Source organism: Plectrocnemia conspersa, unplaced genomic scaffold (genome assembly GCF_051122295.1).
Source record: "Plectrocnemia conspersa isolate PC_06_02 unplaced genomic scaffold, ASM5112229v1 ptg000013l, whole genome shotgun sequence".
Taxonomy (NCBI): domain Eukaryota; kingdom Metazoa; phylum Arthropoda; class Insecta; order Trichoptera; family Polycentropodidae; genus Plectrocnemia; species Plectrocnemia conspersa.
This window is the reverse complement of record NW_028277177.1, coordinates 3068852-3088080: the sequence shown is the minus strand read 5'-3', so window position 1 is coordinate 3088080 and position 19229 is coordinate 3068852. Positions and strand designations below refer to the sequence as shown.

The 19229-nt window shown below is 32.1% G+C and overlaps 1 protein-coding gene across 23 annotated transcripts in view; it reads left to right on the top strand.

The window, feature by feature from the left end:
- Nucleotides 1-19229, top strand: part of wge (BAH domain and coiled-coil containing protein winged eye) — a 130835-nt gene that overhangs the window by 31450 nt on the left and 80156 nt on the right. For 3 of the 23 annotated variants that reach the window (XM_088202734.1, XM_088202722.1, XM_088202714.1), the window contains exon 1: nt 18004-18139. The exons of 14 other annotated variants lie outside the window; for them this stretch is intronic. The gene's annotated coding sequence lies outside the window, so the exon portion shown is untranslated. Of the gene's footprint in view, nt 1-17876; nt 18140-19229 lie in introns of those variants that run through there. 6 more of the 23 variants (XM_088202720.1, XM_088202712.1, XM_088202718.1 and 3 more) reach the window with 5 other exon arrangements.

Sequence of the window (19229 nt, the reverse complement as noted above, 5' to 3'; positions counted from 1 at the left end):
TCGACTTGAAGACCCAACGTCGGGCACTTTTAATAAGTATAAATAATTTTACAGGCATACTAATTATATGTAATATACATGTTACTTACTGCTTAATAACCCTTTTAAACGATTGTAATTATAATTTAAAGAAAAAAATTAAAAACTTAAATCCCACCATTGATACGACCAATGGCGCAAACTTTTCCGGGCACCGGTCCATACTATGGCGCAATGCCATAAACACTTGTGAGCACCATCACAGTAATGTGTTAAGTATTTTTAAAGATTATTATTAAACTTCTGGTGTTCTGCTTGATTCATTTAAAAATGGCTTGGAATATAAAAATATTCCAATATATATCACATAATCTGCCATAAACTATACAACAACAAAACACTACTTAGTGCTTTAACTCCTGTAGAATATAAAAGGTGTGTTTTTATCACTTTAAACTGAAATAAAACATATCAAAATCGTTGTAATGACCATGGTATTAGCTTTATTGGAAAGATAATTTGATCTCATTAGTGTTTAAATATGATAAGTCTAATTTTCGACCACTTTTTCGAGTAGTCGGAGTCGTATATCGGCAATGTTGGTTTCCGCCTCTGGTTTATCGACATAGAATAGCGACTTCGAATATCCCCACAAAATAATCCAAGGGTGTTAAATCACACGATCTTGGAGGCCAATTCACAGGTCCATTACACAAAATTATGCGTTTATTGAATGTTTTCTTCAATAAATTGATTGTGGCGCGCGCTGTGTGGCATGCTGCACCGTCTTGTTGAAACCAAAGCTCTTCCACATCATAGCCACTCAATTGAGGAACGAAAAAGTCAGTAATCATGGATCTATAGCGCTCTCCATTGACTGTAACGTTCTGGCCGGCATCATTTTTGAAGAAATATGGACCAATGATTCCACTAGCCCATAAAGCACACCAAACAGTGACTTTTGCGGATGTAACGGCTTCTCAATAATGGCTTGTGGATTTTCTTCACTAAAATGCTGCAATTTTATTTGTTGACGTAACCATTCAATCAAAAATTCAACAAAATTTTGTGGCGAAAATGAGGATCAAGAGCAATCTCGTCTTCGGCCCATACACCGACGTACGACGCACACGATGGTCAAGCGGCTTCAATTCTTGTTGAATCTTGTAAGCTCATAGTCCAAAATTTTTCCGCAAAATCTTCTATAAAGTGGATGGACACAATTCCAATTTAATCGACTCATTCGGGTTCTCTTCAATACTACGCTGCACGGCAAAAAACTTTTTCGGTGTGCATTGTACGACGTCTCTGCGGATGCGCATTATCAATTAAAGTATGCGTGGTGCGAAAATGATTCATGGTTATTCAAATCAGTAGCGCAGCGAAGGGGGGATTTTATGTTAATTAAATATAAATTACAAAAAATATCTTGCCTTTTTTCTTGACAAAATCCTGGCTACGACACTGATTCAAATTTCATGCTCTGGTTGCCGTTTAAATCGTCCGTAAATTGGACACCACGATTTTTGACATACATTTTCATAATTTGTAAGCACTGTTCTGGCTTAATTCATGGTGAAATGGCAAACCAAACTAATCACAAATCAGCTGTCAAATTGGGTGTCGCTAGAAGAAGTGTTGCCAATTCGAAAAAAACATAACTAAAATAACACCCTTTACTTAAAACATCTAAAAATAAAATGAAGTATTCGAATACTTAATTCTAGTTACTCGAATAGACTTTATTATTCGAATCAACTCTCAGGTAAGGTAAGGGATATGGTTAGATAGATGGGAAACGGACGTTTACCTGCGACAAATTGAATTTTACACCGCAGAGCGTCGAGGGGTTAACTTGAAACTCAAGGCGGCGTCAATTTCCGGACCTACCTGGGAAAATTTCTAATTTTCCTCTGAGTCGCTTCAGAGAAAACCTAATTTCTCACGTTGACGGCGGGAAAACGACTCGATTTACCGATGTACATGTATTTGCGTCTGTTTCTAATGATCTACTCATACCCATAAGACGCAAGGTGCGACTCAGTCTTTCCTTATTATGTTAAAACAAATTAGTGCAGAATATAGTTTTGCTGAAATTGAAATTGAAAAAAATGTGATGCGCCGCAGCGTGTACTTATAAACTAAATGTAAATGTGAATTATGTTAATAACTTATTAAAACTTTGAGTAATTGTATTATTAAAGTTCACGACATAAATATGATTATTATTAATTTTTAATATTCTATGGCTAATTAAGTGGTGTGCTTAAAGGCCAATCATATGCATTATCTGTTTAATGACAACATTTATTACATTGTTATTAATTTTATGTTAACATATGCCAAGCTGCGAGATAAGCACGAATTCTTGAATGTGCTTCCTGTGTGCAAGATTGCATCCATAATTTTTCAGTATTATCCTATTATGCCATATTAATTATACATATTAACATATAATGATATAGTAATATTTGTATTAATTCTTTTAAACCTTTTTTCGAACGTTAAAATATTTATTATGAATGCTAATAATAGTTTAATGTGTAGTTAGTTATAAATGATATTTTTCTGAGAATTTCCCGTTGAGATGTTGTATGTAATGATATAGTTTTTAAATATTTTTTATACTATATGTATTTACGACCTAGCTTGATTTTAATTAATCATCATGATATCACTCTATGCGATGAGAGAAAAAAAAATAGAAAAGCTAGGAAAACCGGTAATAATTTTACTATTTATAATTCTGATTTTTCAGTTTCAATTTTCAGAAATCTATCTAAGTCTATCTGTTATCGTAGCTATTTACTACCAAGAGCAGAAATAGGCTTAGATTGAGGGTTTAATTCTGGTGTGATTTTAGAAGCGACTTTGCGGAGATTTTTCATTAATAGTGGAATTAGTGATTCAAAAAATAAAAATAATACTATTTTATTAATAATTACATGAAATGGACATGTAGACAGAAAATTTGCCTAATTTCTGAATGAAGCAACGATATTGCACTTTTCATGAATTAGGCAATTTTTTGCCCATTTCATTCGACAAGCGATTTCACCGATTCGGTGTTACATATATGTATACACTGATATTTGAATACTGAAATTTCCAGTATAACGAATTTCCAATTTGCCCCCTAAAAACTTTCATACAAAATGTTTTCATTGTAACGAAGACTGATCTCAGTATAACAAAATATTTTGCTTAGAATTTAAGAATGACGTCACAACTTGACACGATATTTCTCCGTATTCAGTCTCCAGTCCTTGACTTGGTGTGTGTCATATGGGTTCACAAGGACATTCAGGGTGTTTAGCCTAACTTGTTTTATAAAACATATTTTTGACAAATTTTATTATAGTCATTACAGTGTCTTTAAAAATGGACAAAACAACGATCTGTCAATCTTGTAAGAGGTTATTTTGATGCTGTAGTAATATGGTAATTAAAAATAAAAAAAATATGTCATGTTCCATGTATTCAATATAACGAATTTTCAGTATAAGGATTTTTTTTCTTCGCTGTACTGAGATTTCACTGTATAACCAACACGTCAGTGACGAATACCTGAAAGACCCGGGTTGGAATCCCATAAGTATATAAACTCTGGAAGATCGGAATTAGTAATTATTGTTTAATTATAATTCCGATCGATTATCACAGACTAGGATTTCCTAGATTTACCTAATCTCATGAATGTATATCTGATGAATAATTCAAATGATATTTATTGATTATAAGCTATAATAATAGTTTATAATTAATAAAATATATGGCACTAGTCTTACATGTGTTTCATTACTTACTTACCTATCGATCATTACAGATTAAGTTATCCTAGATTTTCTTAATCGCACGGATAAATAATCAAAATAAAACCGATTTGTGTCGTTCATATTGATAGGAAGCTATAATAATTCATTTCTCAATTAAATATAACTCGCTTCAATTGTATCGAAAAGTAATGCAACGTATTTTATTTTTGTATTGTATTTTTATAGTTAAAAGCCGCCCTCTACTTTTAGGTTTGTGAATATCTAACATGTACAAAACAATTTTAAATTAAATTTTTGTACAGAATAAAAATATAACGTTTTCATATATTATGTCATAATTTGCACTATGTGGCACTATGTAAAATAATCATTATTAGCATTATACCAATCAGAGATTGTTAAATCATGGTTTTAAAAAATAAGTATTTCATAAAAGCATTATATTTTGAATTAAAGCACCAAGAAAAAATAAAGTATAATGTATGTCCTGAGTTAAAGCTTTAAAGTAAATTATGACCTTTTGCGGTTTAAGAGCGCTGCTCTAATTATATTTGGGACTCACAAACTGATAGAAATCTCAATAAAATTTTTACGTTTTGATATGTATCACCAAAGCTATCTTAAGCTATATAACCCCATATATACTTGCAAAAGCATAAAAAAAATAGCACTGCAACTAACGCAATTTCACGGAAGCGTGGATCGTCCACATTGAAAATCGGCATTGTAGAGCACCAGCCACACGCTCTGGAAGATGGCCGCTGAGGTGGATGACAGCGTTGTTAACTTCTGCAATAGACCGAAGAACTGGTTTTTTTGGGACAGTCACGAAGCGCTAAAAGCGGCAGCACTCTGTTGTTACGTAAGGACGCCCAGTTCGTATGGTACACATGTGCGCGACGCAATCACTCAACCGAAAAATGCCTTATTTTTACTTGTGAAGTGTGCGATTACTCCTTATTGCTTATTATTATACTAAAGAAAATCTAGCACAGTCGAATAGACATACAAATGAGGTAGATAGATTAAAATGCAGGACTGTTGGCTAGGCAGAACCATCATTCGCTTATCTTGCGCGAGTCCCCTTATCTCATTCTTTCTTATCCACTCCTTTCAGAGCGACCGGAAACTGTCAATAATGTTCGGTAAATACGGATTCGGACCCCCCTCGGCGGCGAGAGGGAACGAGTGAGTTTGGTTTAAAAATAAATATTGATTTTTTTACCACGAGTCACTTTCGTGATTCGCGTCGCAGCACGAGTTCCGAATCCTTAATACGTTTAAAAGATCAGTCTGTCTGTGGTATCGTTCGTATAGAATGCATATCGGCGTGCAAACGGGTGAAGATTAGATTGGTTTAATTGAGGCGGTTAAATGTGGGTGAATTTTGCGGTCAATCGCGTACGTGCACTTCTCGTGGTTACCGTTGTTACAGAGCCGATGGTTTGCCGGTAAAGCACGGACTCTTGACTGTTTGTTTGTTGGCTCTCTGACAGCATGTTATTTGTTTATTTTAGGATCTTGACAAAAAATATTTTATAAATATAATAGGTATAAAATTATAACATCTCATCTCTAAATATAAGAATATAAGGCAATTCTTTTTTTTCTACAGTCTGATACAAATCAAGCCAGAAATCCGTCAATTTGGTGGGTGCCGTCAATCTAGTATTATTATTATTTATTTTATTAATTTCTTTAGCTTAATATAACTAATTTTTACACAAAAATACATTTTTTGTTTTCAAAGAAAATAAAAGTAAAATAAAATCAAAATATTTCTACGTTCGGGTTTTGCGGGCGAATGGGTGTGACTTTGTAACCAAAATATACGCCGAAAAAGCTGGTAACAGATTTTTTATTGAGCATACATAAAATACCACATATATATAGAAATATAGCTGTCGTTATCAGGTGATGAAGTCGAAATAACTGGTTTTAAAAGTAGGATCGTCTATGCTAGAGTGTCGGGTTGAATTTATTGTCGGCTGTCATCTTGTCAAAATGTTCTTAGTGCTGTGATCCTCGGGTTTGAGTTCTGTGAATCGCAGATGAGGAAGTTGGTTGGCCAATTGCATCGCTTCTTGAACACACCCACAGCAAAAGTTGGCAATCAGTGGTCGTTTTTTTAATATTCCGATATTATTTAGATTCATAGAATTTTATTAAATGATGCATTTTTCTAGTCCAATTCAATAAAAGTGGGGTGGGGGTTCCCCACCTGTCCCTAAATCCACTGTCCCAAAATCGTGCCGTCGCAGTGGAAACCCATGGTTATCTAGCGTTCATATTAAGACTTTTTATAACAATATTACGACTTAAAATAAGTGAGAATCGATAAAAGCATATCTAAACCGAATTTTGCCCAATACACTTCTTAAAAGTAAAAAAAACACATCAAAAGCAATACAATCGTGCCGTCGCAGTGGGAACGCTCGGTAATCTGGCGTTCACTCTACGACTTTTATAATAATATTACAAATTTAATGAAGAATATATGAACCTAATTTTGACCAATAGGAAAGCCCAAAAAACAATTATCTGTTCTCAGATAAGAAGTCAAAAATCTACGTCAAAAGCAATAAAATCATGCAATTTTATTGCTTTTGACGTGAATTTTTTACTTCTGAGAAGTGATTTTGTTTTTTTTGCGCCCTCTTATTGCTCAAAATTCGCTTTGTAATATAATCCGAGAATTTTAATTTCGAATCAGGAGCGTCAATTCAAATTTTTCCGGGGATGTGGTGGGGGGCAAAAGTTTACCATTCAGTTATTTTTTTTAATATTTCGATTTCAATTAAATTAATAATATTTCTTTAAATGACATGGCTTTTTCTAGCCATATTTAAGGGGGCACCACCTGCCCCCCCAAATGACGTCCCATGACCGCTTCGGCGATCGTTAACCAAGGGGTAAAAATAGCAATAGTTCTTTTGCGCAGAATAGAACGCATGTCTATCACGCACCCTTTTCACACAGAGTGTAGATTTTCCAGTACTTTTCAGGATTGATGTTCTATTAATAGGTAGTCTGTGGAATATTAATAACTAATATTGCAAATGACATCTAATTTTAGGTGATTTAAAATCTTACACTATATATATGCTAAGTTAAAATTTGTTGATGTAAAAATTAGCTATAAAAGTAAATAAATTAATAAAATAAAATAATAAATAAATATTCAGAACGTTATAAAATATTGAAAATATAATATTTAAAGTAAAAATCTGAATTTCTTCGCAGGCCGCTAGTTCGATTGTACTGATCTATATCATTATCTGGTTTTACTTTTTATGTACTTACTTGTTTATAAGCCTTTTTTACTATATTATACAGCAACCTTGCTTTTGAATTTTTCGTCTATCAATAATAGAAAAAAACTTTTACATCATGAATTTTATTCTTAGAAAATAATTTATTATAAAAATCCATATTAAGTCAAGAATAATATACTTGATTATATTTAAATTTAAACACCATTGCAGGCCTTCCAAAATTTATCACAACATTTGGCATATTTATTTCTAGCGTGTGGTTCTAAATTGAAACATAATCCATCTAAACAATGTGGGCGTACGTATTATCCTTTTTGATACTGAAAAGGCATTCGACCGAGGTTTCAAACTAACTAATCGATATCGGTTTTAAATTGTGAACTTGTACTACCCATTATTCATTTTAAATAACGACGGGAATAGAATAAAACTTAAGTGCAAAAGGTTGAGCCATCCTTCTTCCCGCATTTACGTCTGCCTTTTCCTGTGCGTGAAATTTGCAAGTTTCTTTTGTCGGCGCTTCGCCGAGTCCGAGTGGAAAATTTCTACGTGTGCGGTTGGTTATTCCACGTCGAACGTGTCTGCGAGCAACAAGTGGAAGTTTCAAGAAAACAAAGACGATTCTGCTGACGCACGCTTCGGAATTAACTACCCCCTTGTGTGGAAACCATTATCTGTTGCGGACGCCGGGAAATTTATCATAACGCCAGGTATATAATCTAGCGTTTCAATATCAATCACTGTATCAACTGTGGTTCTTGGAAAACTTGTAAATAAAACGTATCGCATTACACATGTTCTATTAGTTATCGCCAAAAGTATCGCGTTCATCAAACTGGTCACTATCCCATTTAAGTATTGCTATTCTATACATATATCTACAAAATAAACATTTGGATCGGTTGCGATAACTAACTTTATCGAATAAACTCGACGATACATTGAGATGCACAATATTTACTTAATATCACTCAAAAGCATTCAGAGAATTCTTAACATTCCTTTATCGACCTACCTCTATTCCACGTTATTTAATATTACACACCTGGTATTTTAGTATGTTGTTTCTATTTCAAACAAAATATTTGTACTGAGCGTTCTTCAAAGTATGTACCAAGTATGTATAACACGATGCTTTGTATTTAAAAAGTTATATTTAATAAATATCATAGATTATTTTGTCTTAATTCATGATAACTCGCGATAACCACTACAATTCTTAAAACTCGATGTTGCAGTATTCGCGCTTAATATATAGCGACTGCAGTTTTAGCTCTAAAGGTATTGCATCACCAGCATAAGAATTGACCAAATAATGAAGCAATACAAACAATGTACGCGCGCGTAGCACATACCAAACGTGGATGTATTTATTATTATTTAATTCAATTGCACAATAATATCAAACTCTTGCTTTATTGCATTTTAAAACTGCATACACATTGAGTACTATTAGAGCACAGAGCGAACGAACGTAAAAGTAATAATAACACACCGGAAGCCGCCTAATCTGCATACTAAATTTAGAACTTAACACAGCTCTATGGAAAACTTAAATAAAGTCATATATGCACCCAAACGCACCATAGTTTTATAACACCATTTTATGCAGTATGTTTCATTAATTCAATGAAACATACTGCATAAAAAAACTTTTCGTGTACTTTACCTGATAAATGTTGATATAATACATTGTAACGTTGCGCTAATCATATAATCCTCTGAAATTAAGATTATAAAAAATAATTTTAAGGACAATAAATAAATCATGGTCCAAGTCTTTCTTTTTGGTGTCTTATTGATCACAGAGGGAAAAATTATACCAATATATCCTGTCGATTGATTCGATTAAGACCATTTATTATGATGCTTTAGCAGTTTTGAGGGTGAGAATTTGTGAATCTGGTACAAATGCGGATTATGTAGCTTATAATAGACCGGCAAAACAAACCCTGTACATAATAATATTCGCTATCCGTAGCACGATGACGGATGCTGGTACGCAAAAGCGTGTAGCTATAATTTAGCATATCTATGTCATTATACGTACATAGATAACAGGATATTAGAATCATAGCTCGCAGCAATGTCAGGACTAGGAATTTCAATCCCGGGTCAAAATTTTGATCCCGGGATTTCGGTATTGCACTTAATCGATCCCGGGATGATTTTTATATTTATTTAATATTATGCCTGCACTACACTCTCTGAAAGTTGTCCGAACCGAAGTTACAACTGAAGTCGGCCGAGACATACGACTTCGAGTAAGCGACCACACTGTCGCAAATTTCATATGTCGTCCGGACGGCGACTTCTGTCACGTACAGCCGGCATATTTGCGCGCGATCGAAGAATGTGCCAAATAATCGCAATTTTTAAATTGTCGTATTATTAAAATTACGCTACTGATAATTATAAAAGTTTGTGTGAGCACTCACCAATACAATATCAGTGAAAACTTTTCGATCGTAAATATTCAATTTACCCAAAATCTTTGTCGGCTTTAGCAAAATGCCATAAGGCATAAAAATGATACTTCAGAATACAAACACCACATCTGTGACTATCCTAGAATTTGTCGCCATCGATTCTAAATAAGAATTCGTTATGGTGTGACATTTATATAAACCGATCTAGGAAAATACATAAGGATATTCGAAACGATTTTTTTTAGCAAAATCAAGTACCATTAATTATTTTTTAATTATTTAATTTTATATGAAAAAAAATATAGCGATATCTCAGTTTGCGAAACACCATATCATTATCTCTCTCACTCTCGTCACTTAACACGCGAGGGAGCGAAAGAGGAAGTATTTCACCGCTCGCGCTCGAAAGTGCAGCTCCGACTTCGGTCCCTTTGACTCCGGTCCTTTTGCCGAGAATGTTCGGAAGCGCTCGAAGCTGGCCAAGTTGACTGAATTACCCCCATTTTACCTCGGACAACTTCCGAGAGATTTTAGAGCGGGCAGAACCGAACTCGACCGAAGTAACCCACTATATTCTCCGTCCTTGGCCAACCTTGGCTAACTTCCAGAGAGTGTAGTGCAACCATTAGATATGTTATTTTATCGATAAAAATAATTTATAAAGAATAATAAAATATATTTTTACATCTGTTTTTTATAACGTACAATGTATAAAGTACGTATAAGTTTAGACTTGGGCTTAAAATAATATAATAAAAAAAAAGTGAAACAGTTTTATATATTTATTTGAGAACATCAAAAATGAACATTTGACAATGTATGTACATATGTACATGCACCAAGTAACATCAAAGCATGAAGCGTTTCATCATTTAGCCTGGATCTGAATTTGGTTCCTAAGCAGCCTGCTGCTGAAAAAGCACGTTCAGCCTCTACACTTGTTTGGGGGTATTGTCATTAAATATTTATATACCAGTTCGAGGTGATGACCGCATGAGCCTCCATTTTCAAATAACATCATTTCTTGGGTTATAATGGACAATAATGGCAATTTTGAACTTTTGGTTCACATGTCATCAATCTTTTTGCGATTTCATCCTGTAACTGCTGTTTCATTGTTTTTTGTTCAATTGATAGGGGTTTTATGTGGGATGACTGTGTTAAAGTAAATTCGATTGATGACGTTATTAGTGGCTCTGATATTTCGATTATATCTTGATCTTTTTCTTCACTTAATCTTTCAATAAGTTTTTGAATAGTTTTTTTTTATAGTTTTACGATTTGTTTTGTTGTCATTAATTGATGAAGGGTTAAATAAATATTTTAGTGTATCAGTTAAATCTGTTCGGCTTCGTTTTTCTACATGTTTTTGTAGATAAATTAATAAATCTTTGCTTAATGCAGAGTTAAGCTCGGTCAATTGTCTGAAACTGAATTTCAAAATTGCATCACGTCGGCAAAATGCTTCGACTGTTAATTTTAGAGGTTTTAATACTTGCATAATTTCTTCAATTTTCATAAAATGTCACCAAAAAATTCTATATATCTATTAGAATATTTTGTATACATGTTTTTAAAAATAAAAATCGTTCCAGAATATTATAAAGACTGTTCCATCTGGTTTTACAGTCTAATATAAGTGAAAGTTCTTTTCCATGCTCGTTTTTTATATATTTTTGTAGAATAGGATCATTTTTAGTTGGTGATCTTTTAAATATTACTCTATTTACTATATCGTTGATGAGGTGATTTTCAGATAAAACTATATTCTCAGATTCAGAATAAACCATTGTAAATCCTTTTTATCTTTGTATCCATCAGTAAATTGAAACGGTTAACGAAGTTTTTGCGCACTTGAAAATAAATAACTATTTTACACAGGGACCATAAAAATATATTTAGGCTTATTTGTGGATTATATTTATAAAAAAATGCTTGTAAATATGCAACATCATGCAAAACGCGAACGAATTATATTAAAATTAAAAACATACAAAAAATATTTACAAGTGGAAATTCTTAAACCAATTTTTCTTCTTATTAAAACATAAGACCACACCACATTTTTCACAAATTGTTTGTGAAATTCCATTGCATTTCGGCATTTTGCATCTGTTTCGCTTAGTCAATATGGGCCAGTGTCTACAACTGCATATTTTGTTTATTTTATGCAACTATTACAAAAAATAGAAATCAAAAATAAATAAACAATGGTAGACTAACATTTTTGGAGTATATAAATTAATTTTATATTGTTTTATATTCCCTAGCACCATTGAAAACAAATGTTGAAATTCACAAAAATGTGATACATCTGCACCCAACGAATTTTTTTAAACGGCATTATCACGCGTACAGAGACATCTATAGGAATAATTTGAAAACACAATGGCTTGGCGTTTGTTACACATATATGTAACAGTATGCAATAGAGTTCCTTTATTGAACGTAGACTGAGTTATAAGCGCTTAAATAAATTGTTGCAGATTTGCAACACCATGCATTTAAAGGTTAAATCAAAAATCATTCCTTCATGAGTTCCTCTATTAAAAAATTAGAATATGTATAAACTAATATTTATATCATTTCCTCTATTACCGAATTTATGCACGGTGTTTAATTAGTGTGTTTTTTATGCCTACTAGTTTCATAAACCGTACCATATCAAATCAATGATTTGTAATAAAATCACAACCATCATTATCAAGGAATCAAAAATAATATACGTTCTGAAGCAATAATTGTTATACAGACTTCGATTAACTAACCATATTATGAGAATATTGATCAAAAAGCGTACTGTACCCCCAACTCATATAGGGGACGCGATCAAAAGAAGGAATTGAAGGACTTGATTCCTCTATTCATATCTGGCAATAAAGTTTCATTAAAAATCATCAATCGAAATCGTAACCATTAAGGATAATCTTTTTTGAAACCGAGGGACAATCAATAATAATGGAAAACTACTATTATGTTTATTGTTGCTGGCCACCATTAAAAATATATTGTGATGTCACCCTTAGTTCTAATTAGAAACAGCAGTTGCTGTTTTTTCTATGTCGTATGTGAAAACAATTAGCTGTCAATAAAATCGATATTTCATCTCAAACGGATGGGGCGTTATAGACTTTTAGATATAATTAATGAGACAATACATATCTAGCGTACATCCGACAAATTGCGACACGTTTGTTTTACGTGGCGCGCACACACGCACAATTCAAAGGGGATGTTCACGTAGGTGTGTGTTTGAGAATATAAATTTTCTTACAACTACACACACTTGTAGACGAAGCAGAGGGTGACTAGGAAGCCAGACAGGATAGCGGTATGATTTTCCCAACGCGGTCGGTTGCTTGGATACTACTGAGGGGTTCAAGATAGATCAAATGAAAAGAAATAGGAATGTACACGGTTCGAAGATGAATTGTTAGCAATTTAGCATTGAAACGATGATAATGAATCAACAATCAATACTTGTCTATGGACAGTTCTGAGAAAGACAGTTTTGCCGAATAATCTGAGAAAGAAAAACACACGTCGGTGAAAAACATGTTATGGGAGTTTTCATTTAATTCTAGCTGTGTTATTTGTTTAGTCTTCGGTTTCATATTTTTAGATACAGACTATTTTTTTATTATTAGCCTTTTAATACCTATATTATTCTTATTTATTTATTTTATTTATTTATTTATTAAAATTATAACCATCGTGACCTGACAGGCAAACCTAATGCGTCACGATAGTCAAAAGTACTAATACATCATAATGATGCATGACTAACCATATACAACTAGTGAAAATAGTCATTATTAAATAACTTATTTACGTGAACTTCTTTTAGACGCGTGTCGAATTTCTCAAGAACACGAACGTAAATGTATTAAAAGTTTAATGTTTCCATTGTGATTTTTTTATTGCAAAATTTAATATGCACAACTGGTCTGTGATTTCGTTTGGAACTTTTCCTATTCGTCTAATAAAAAGTAAAAGCGCGCAGCTACCTAACTTCAATGAGATATTTCGAACAACATATACGAGTAGAGTTCATCTACTTACGAACAGATTAAGTTCAAGAGTCCGCTGCAAGTTGCAGTAAATGTGTTCATGTTTTCTCGAAGTTAGAGTTTCGAAGGACTGGAGCTGTTTGATAGCCTAAGATTGAGGATTTTCCTAAAAGCTTTGTTGAAAATGCGCACCACTTAAACTGTTCGTATGAAAATAATTCGAGCTCTTCTAGTAAATAGAATCAATTGATTTGTTTCTAGTATATTTATGAGCAATCCCACAAAATCATTACCAATTAAAAGTTGTATATGAATCACAACTGTTCCCTTAACACACATCAGTATTTTAAACAAATATTTTATTTGATTTTAATACATTATTAAACCAAAATCAAGGTATTTTTATCTTGAAGTTATTGATCGCATCCATTATTCTTGCCCACAACGGCCACGAAGAACAGCGTTCACGCGAACCATCCAGTTTCTCAACGAGCTTCTAAACACAATGATGTTTTCAGCGATAGCTATGAAGAGCTAGAAATATTTATGTGGAATAGTTTCACCTCAATCGTTTTTCTACTATTTAGTATTGATGTGTATATGAGTATGTTTGAGTTGATGTATTGTATATGAAATTTTCGTTAAAACTCTTATGTTTGAAGGCCGTCATGACGTATTGGGGTAACATGTCAACTCATGAGGGTCAGATTTATAAAATTGTTTTTTTTTTTTTGTTAAACTAATATATGATAGTTTTATTTGCTAATTTCGCACAGAAGCCAAAAAATTGCGTTTCATTTGGCAGGTGTACAATCACAGTAAATGAATATTGATTAATATACTCCTATCGCGTTAATTAAACTGAAGCTAGAATTTTATTTTGGGCAATAATGACAGTAGCTACTTATACAATTTAGTTGTAGAATATAAAATATACATTTTTTTATTGGCATTGCACATTGATTTATTTAGTGTCAGCTACGAGGAGCTGGTCCGGCTCGTATAATATAGTTCTAATATTTTATGATTTTTTGCTTCTTGCGTAATAATTTAATTATATATTTCTGTGTATTGAAATAATACAATGTATTGTTTTCGACCATAGTTACGCATTGGGGTAACCTGTTAGGTCACGGTGGTCTTAATTTAATTTAAATAAATAAATATCAGTCAAGCAATATCATTTATACTATCCAAGTTATTCTGTTCTGCAAAATATGCAATATCTGGTTCTTTAATCGGCGACAAAATAAATAGCATATGTTTTATAAATATTTGGCAATTTTGTATAAATTATTGGTCAGTACTTTATTAATCCATAAATGATAATGATTTTTTAAACTATAGCGAATTATAAAATTAAAACAATGAAACAAATCAAATATTATACACAAATAAAAATATATATTCCACTCATAAAGCCCACTTAATTACCCTAGCAATATTATTATATAAACACCTCCGTTCAATATTCTCTTAATTGAATTAATTTTATTATACCTAGCTATTTTTACTACTTAAATACGAAAACGTTCATTTTTAATATATCTTTAACATCCAATCATTAAGCAAACTTATGGTGAATTTATTTTTATCTAATACAATTTTTGTATTACAAAATTAGTGTTCTTAAATATTTTATACTATAAATTATTTATGCAATATAATTTTCTACTATTTAAATAGTAATTTAATTAATCGATTAATAAACATTACTTTATTATTTAAATCAGAGTTTCATAAACCTTTTCTATGTTGAATCTGTTCCTGTATTTTGGTTTGGTTGCTGCTATTTTTTTATATAGTAAGAATTATTTTTCCAGGCTGTACTTTTCTTTGTATTTTTACTTTAAATCAGTCACTAATCAAATAAGTTAAGCCAAGATTCCAAACCTGGGGATGTTCCACATTAAATTTAATAAAAATATGGTATATGGTTGTATTTCGTAAGCCTTAAGCCTGTTCTAAAATAAAACACATTAGAAACTTTCTTTTAATTTTAATATTTCATGATTTTTTTTGTATAAAAATAATACTATTTTAATCATTGTGACGTATTAGGCCGTAATACGTCACAATGATTAAAATAGTATTATTTTTATACAAAACATGTTACCCTAATAATTAGGGTAACATGTTAGGTCACGACAGTCTTAATTTAATTTAAATAAATAAATATCAGTCAAGCAATATCATTCATACTATCCAAGTTATTCTGTTCTGCAAAATATGCAATATCTGGTACTTTAATCGGCGACAAAATAAATTGCATTTTTTAATTATAAATGTTTATCAGTTTTGTATAAATTATTGGTCAGTACTTTATTAATTCATAAATGGTAAATGATGTTAAGTGAGGATGTTATTTTGTTTTTGCTAGGTTTTTTAATAAGGACATAGTTTAATATCCAAGTGCTGAAAAACTATGAAGCAATATACGAAATGTCTGTCTGTAATTAGTTTTAGAACTTTTATTAGGTTAGATTTGGGTTTGAACAGACTGTCAAATTGAGTTTGATAATTATTTTAGACCAGCATATAGTCAGTTAAATAATAATTTCGCTAGTATAAATATAGTATATCTATGAAAATGTAATTGAATTTCACTAATGAAAAATACACATTCACTGTAACATTTATACACCGCATGTAAATAATTAATGATAAATATGTAAATGTATATATTACTACACACGGAACCGTTGAAAACATATAATTTTAGTAGCACATGCCAGATAAAAATATATATATACTGATGAAAATATATTCCGATATGATTTTACTGAAATGACTTATTTTAAAAAATATTTTCGGGATATTCGAGACTGTTTTTTCTAGATTTCTTTTAGGAATAAGCACATGAAACTAAATGTATTATTTATTTATTTTACTGCATTAAATCTAGTTGTTAAATTAAAGATCTATAAAAACACTAAATTTATATAATTCAGCGAGATGCTGTTTTTGATTTTTCGTTATTTCTTTGCTTTTTTCTTATGCATTCGATCTGATTTTTCAGATCGAATACCTAAATTTACTGCTACTAATTTACATTCGTTGAATATTTTCTCTCATGTCGTTCAAAAAGCAATAAAGTTAACAATAATTTGCAAACAAGTTTTAACACAAACGGAGCCGCATTAAAAACTATACAATATGTGCCTTTCAATAATAATGTTTATCTTGGAAGTGGGTGCTTATGAAGGCAATGTTCCTCTCCTTTTATTGCTTGTATAATATGTATAAAAAAGGGTTAAACGAACTTATACCTGAAATATAGTATATAGGTACATCTCGAACAACTGTAGTTTAGTTCAGATTCATTATTTGAAGGTTTTTATTTTTTTTGTATATATACATATATATGTATATATATTCTTACTAGAATTTTTCCAAGTGTTGGGCCCCCAGGAATTTGTCCCCTCTCCCCCTCCCTCTCGGCAGGCCTGGTTGCTAATGTAAAAAAGTGTTATAAACATAAATAAAATATAACCTACATATATATTTATAAAACATGCATATATTATACCCATCTTTAGCTGAAAAATCTGACGTGCTAGATTTTTATTGTTTTCGAATTTGAATTTATCTCTGCATAATGCATTAAGATCGGGTATTGTAAAAAATGTTGGCCAGTGTTATTACCCCAATAAGAGCTTTGTTCAAGACCAATACAGTGTCAGCACTTTTTTATCAAGCTTGTCGGACCACCTTTGCCACTTTTCGATTCTATAAAATACTTTGATCTGTTGTTTCTCAGATTTCATTCGGCCATACACAGCAACACTAAAAAAATTGACGAGAATTGGACAAAGCTTTGGAAATCACTATAAACTTTTGATGTTTTACAATTTTATTTTACGTTAATTCTTTGGATGAATATTTGTATGTGTTCGTTTAACTAACTTGGCTAATCTAAAGTAAAGATTAGACTATGATGAATTTTGTTTATTTTTTAAAGCTGCTTTAAATTTCATTTAAATAATATTTGAATATAATTTTCTTTAGTAAAAATCTTGACAAGTGAGTTCTGGCACCTTTTTTAAAAAAAAACCCTGGATACCTTTATGTCTAAGTTTTTTAATTGATCTACCAAAACTACACGTGTTCGGTTCTAGTGTATCAATAATTCATAGTTATAACTACATACACCACAAATCTAATTATCTGAAAGAAAGAAAAAACATTACATTTTGTGGTGAGGCGTCATCGTCTTAAATCCGAACATCGGACGACACACGTACACACGACGCGACACGATCGCGCCGCGCAGCGGACTGAACGTCGCCGCCGTGTTTCGGACGCCGTGGGTGTGTGGGGAGGGAACACCACACGCATCGCCGTCCCGCTCGCTCTCGTAATCCTCCATCCTTGTCTGGCCGATCGATACGGCGGCGATCCGACGGCGATGCGTAGGCGATACGCGGCGTGCAGCCAGTCCGATGCACCGGCCGCCGCGCGAGCTCGTCCTTCCGCGTGCCGCGACATTTTGTGCGTTCGTTTCGCCCCGTGGTGTGATATTCGCCCCGCATATGTCGCATTCGCGAATGTCGTGAGCGCGACTGCGTTCGTGTTGTGTCTTCCGCGTGCGAGACGGTCTCTCATTGTTCCCGTTGGAAAAAATAATGTTTTTTTAAACAAAAAAAAATAGGCGACTGTCAGATTTGCCGGTTTATGATTTGTTTTATTCTTTGTGGGATTGCGAGTGTTTACTAACAATGCATGTTTTTTTTGCATAATATGCACTAATGGGTATTTTGATTTTATTTTTAAAACATGTTGTTTTAATTATGCAATGTAATAATGTATTTCAATTAAAAACGAGCTAAATAATTAATACACTACATGTGATTAATTTATGTTAAAGTTTCCCGGTATTGTAATTTCAACCACTATTGCGCAGTTTGTTAAGCGTGCCATTAGGAAAAAGAAAATGCGCAGTTTGAAAAAGTTGGCGTCACTCTTTTACGCTCCCCTTTAACCTTTTTTAATCTAAGATATTTCTTTGGCGTCAAGTTTTTAACTACATATAATATAATACATTTTTGAAAAATACTATTAAAATGTATTCCATTGATAATGAATCAAATATTCAATTATCTAACACCATATCAATTTTATCAATAAAAAAATCTAAAATACAGTTTAAGATTTAAAAGCTAGTTTAGTTAGTCAAATTACTTTTATTATAATCGAATTGTTATTTTTTTTAAAATAACATTAATCCACAAAATAATTTTTGAGTGCCAGTAACGCCTTCCAAGATAATATCGTTACATTCGTGCTTGTTCACATTAATTTTAGAAAATTATCAATATCGTTCCATAATTTTTTTAGTAAAGATTACAATAAAACAAATAATCGATGGCCTTACGTGTAAAATGTGTTACTTATTTTGTGAAAGACGAAATTTTATTCCATTTAATGATAATGATATAGAGATTTTCAGAGTACAGGTATTCCTCGACAAGGTTCTTAAGAAAACGTTAGGAATAGTGTATATTTCAATTTATATGTATCAATCTAAACACATTTTAATTCAAAATAAATAAATAAGAATCACTTCCTTAATGTTCAAGATCCACACCTATATATTAAAAAAATACTGAATACAATACTTTACACTCGAAATACGATATTGCAGTGGAGTTTTGCTATTCGTTATAGAAAACACATCTAATTACAATGGAATGTAAATTTAAGGTTCTATTTGAACCCCAAAATTAGTGCTATTTTAACTGAAAAAAATAGTAACATACT